This window comes from Parasteatoda tepidariorum, chromosome 6, assembly GCF_043381705.1.
Source record: "Parasteatoda tepidariorum isolate YZ-2023 chromosome 6, CAS_Ptep_4.0, whole genome shotgun sequence".
Taxonomy (NCBI): Eukaryota; Metazoa; Arthropoda; class Arachnida; order Araneae; family Theridiidae; genus Parasteatoda; species Parasteatoda tepidariorum.
The window spans coordinates 39613810-39618350 of NC_092209.1; positions in this window are offsets into that span (position 1 = coordinate 39613810).

Genomic DNA, 4541 nt, shown 5'->3' on the forward strand with positions numbered 1-4541 from the left:
TCGCGTCAGTTAGACGAAGGTCAGTCTTTCTTTGAGATAGAGAATAATAATGAACCACTCCCTTTTCAAACTGAAACCGAAAATTTGTTATGTGAATGCAAAAGTACTTCTACTCAAAATTTATTTGAAAAACAAATAAATGAGTTTGATTCAATGACGTCTGCATCTAATAGGAAAGCGGATACTACCGAAACACGTGATCGCTGCGTCACATCCAATGTTCACCGTGCTCTTTCCGATGTAAACAAACAAACCGAAACTGATATTTTTTCGTCAGCCGAAACAGAAACAAACGATTTTAATTCTTCTAATCCGGAAAATAAAGAGATTAAAAATGCGTTTATTGAAAATACAGACTATTGTTTATCTAATATAAATATAGTTTACACCGATGTTGATTTATCTCATTTAGAATCCGATACACGTACTGAAATTGAACAACTTATTAAATCTTATAAGCCAAACAAAATTAAAGATACCAACTTACAAATGAAAATAATTCTTTCTGACGATAAACCTATCGCGTTACGACCAAGAAGGCTAGGCCAAACAGAAAAAATTATCGTTGAAAACCAAATGGACCAATGGCTTACCGATGGAATTATTTCTGAAAGTTCGTCCGATTACGCCGCACCTTTGGTTCTTGTTAAGAAAAAAGATCAGTCAACAAGAATATGCGTAGATTATCGCGCTCTTAATTCCAAAACAATTAAACAGAGATTCNACGAACATTTTTCTCCCCCAGTTTCTAAAAATAGATCTGGCGGAAATATAATACAACGGCACCAGTTAAGTGAAGGTCAGTCTTTTTTTGAGAATAATGAACCCCTCCCTTCTCAAACTGAAACTGTAAATTTGTTATGCGAATGCAAAAGTACTTCCGCTCAAAATTTATTTGAAAAACAAATAAATGATTCTGATTCAATGACGTCTGCGTCAAATAGGAAAGCGGATACTGCCCCAACACGTGATCGCTGCGTCACATCCAATGTAAACAAATACGAAACCGAAATCAAAATGTTCTCGTCTGCGGAAACAGAAACAAACGATTTTAATTCTTCAAATCCGGAAAATAAAGAGATTAAAAATGCGTTTATGGAAAATACAGATTATTGTTTATCTAATATAAATATATTTTAAAACGCAGAGCTATAAGCGATAAGCAGAGAGCTCGCCGCACTTAACTATACTCAAAATATATTTTACAAAGAGATCGATTTAGCTCATTTAGAATCCGATACGCGTACTGATATTGAACAACTTATTAAATCTAATAAGCCAAACAAAGTTTAAGATCCCAACTTACAAATGAAAATAATTCTTTCTGACGATAAACCTATCACGTTACGACCAAGAAGGGTAGGCCGAATAGAAAAAATTATCGTTGAAAACCAAATTGACCAATGACTTACCGATGGAATTATTTCTGAAAGTTCGTCCGATTACGCCGCACCAAAGATCAGTCAGCAAGAATATGCGTAGATTATCGCTCTCTTATTCCCATTACCACTCATTGATGACATTTTTGATAGACTTCAAAAAGCAGTGTTATTTTCCAACCTTGACCTTAAGAATAGTTTTTTCCATGTTTCAATTGAACCTGACAGTCGTAAATTTACCAGCTTCGTAACACCAACTGAACAATAGGGGAGAGTGGGGTCAATTGTAACAGGGTACGATTGTAACAGAGCAAAAATTTCGAGTGTCGGGTTCTAGATTTGGTTCCTAGGTGGTGCACAAGGTGTATTTAGCAAATCTACATGTACACCCCTGATGGCAACCATTTTTATGTACTTTTGAAAGAGTTACATCACAAAAGATATTTTCACGTCACGCAAGTACGTTTTTTGGTATTAGAATATTTTATTGTAACAAAGTAATTTTGTTTAAACAAATAAAAATTAGTAACCGAATATGTAAGTGGACACNNGTGCATTTCATTTGATTAATTTTGTTTATTGTTTGATTACGATTCACATATATTTCATATAAGGTTGTTTTAATTTTTGTGTACAGATTCTTAAACTGAAAATTTTCAGTAATTGATTTATTGCTGTATTACTTTTAAAATTGAAGTTTGAATGAATGTAATAACATTTTATGAACCCCCTAAGTGTTCATAGTGGGGGAGGATGTTTCTGTTTAAAGAATTGTGTGCTGCCATCTATATTTCATTTTAAAATGTCACGTGATTAGTAAATGTTTCATGCAGTTAGTTCGCTTTAAAATGTCGTACAAATAGGTATTGTGTTTGTCGTGTTAGTATTTGTGTATGTTTATGTTTTGTGTTCGTCATTAAATTATGTCAGTTTTAAGGGGTCGTTAGTTTCAATTATTTAGTATCCACACTCATTGATGACATTTTTGATAGACTTCAAGGAGGAGTGTTATTTTACAACCTTGACCTTAGGAACGGTTATTTCCATGTTTCAATTGAACCTGACAGTCGCAAATTTACCAGCTTCGTAACACCAACCGGACAATACGAATTTAACAAAGTTCCTTTCAATACAACGAAACAACACAGAAAATCAGGGAAGCACAAATCAATGATGAGTTTACAGCAAGTATAAAGCAACTAATTAATAATTCTTCAGCACCTGATTATACATTAAAAAACAATGTGCTTTACAAAATAGTCAATGATCAAGAACTTTTGGTTGTTCCACTTGACATGCAAAAACAAATTGTTCAACTTGAACATTCTAAAGGACATTTTGGCATAAATAAAACGGAAAATTTGCTAAAACAACAATTCTATTTTCCAAACATGCGAAAGACTGTTGAAATCGTAATTTCCAATTGCATTCCATGTATACTCTCATCACGTAAAGTAGGAAAACAAGAAGGTTTCTTACATCCCATCCCAAAAGGAGACATTCCTCTTGATACAAACCACATAGATTTTCTTGGTCCCTTACCCAGTACACATAAGAATTATAAATACATTTACACCGTCGTCGATGCTTTCACCAAATTCTTATGGATTTAACCAGTCAAGTCAACATCAGCTAAAGATGCCTTGGAAAAACTACAACTGCAACAAATTACTTTTGGAAATCCAAGAAGAATCATATCAGATAAAGGAACCGCATTCACCTCAATAGAATTTAAAAAGTACTGTGAAGACGAACAAATTGATCATATCACAATCACCACAGGTCAACCTCGTGGGAATGGACAGGTGGAAAAATTTCATGCTACAATAATCTCAGTCATCACCAAGTTATCCCTTNAAGAATAGCAACCTTAGGAGAAAACTTTTCAACAATGCATAGGGAGGGAACTAATTGATGTTAACTGACAATCCTATTTTCTCCCCTCCCCCAATGAACCCCAACAACCGCGAAGCTACCTTCCCCACCTTATTTACCTGGAGAGTCACGAAACAACACCTATCCGGAGTTTGCATGTAGATGTTTTTTCGTGACGCTTCGGAAATAAGGGGTTAACTGAATATAATGACAAATTTCTATTTTAATGATCTATATATTCATATTGATCGTATTTTTCAGAAGTGAAAAAAAAAAAATTTGTGGATTTATATATTTGAAAATATCTTTTTATTACTTATTTAAAATTAGTTAAGATTTAAATTTTCATAAATTTATTGTTTTATATTTCAATTGAATTGTCAAAATATTTCTGTCATCAATATTTTATGTTTATTACCTTTAATAATGTTTAATATTTACCTTTGAAGCAATTAGTCGGAGACCGACTAAGTCAGGATGACAGAGTGTTGCATACGCCATGCAGCGCCACCTGTAAGTAAGCAGACTCCCTTACATTCTCTCACTGAACGGCTACGGGGAGCGAGCTCATTAAGATGTTCCAGCTCTAATTATTTTGTACTGCCATTTAAGTGTTTTTTGTCATAATAAAAGCTTTAAAATGCAACCCTAGACTGCTTTGAAGCTTCATCGACACTCCCCGTCCGTAACATATATATTCTGAGAACTGGAACTCATAAATACCGAAACAATCTACATTATATGTTATTTATTAATAAACAACTCAATACAGTTTATATCATGTGAACTAGAACTAATAACTATCGAAAATATCTAAAGGGTAGTTCCATTTTAATAGACAACCTATTATTTATGAAAAGTTTTACTACTTTCTTAAAAATACATATAAAAATAATAATTCTACATTTATATGCCCTTAAAAACCCAACAAATGTTAAATAAACAAGCAGAAATTATCTTGCCTTTTAAAAAGATAATTTCTGTTTGGTTGTGCTACTTAAACAGAAATTATCTTGCTTAGGCTTATAGATAATGCGTACTTTATTCAAAAAATAATATTTATTTAATAGGAATTAAGAAATAATTTTTTCAGAAAATATTATTCTAGACACAGTTTAAATACAAGAGAATTCTTTTTTCAAAACTGTTTAAACAAATAAACTTTGGCTACATTGTTTTAGTTAATATTATATCTGTTGTAAGGTCAATTAATTTGTTTGTTACCACCTTAATAAAATTTGTAGTTCTACAGGAACTTTCATGCAGAAATCTGACTACCACCTAACA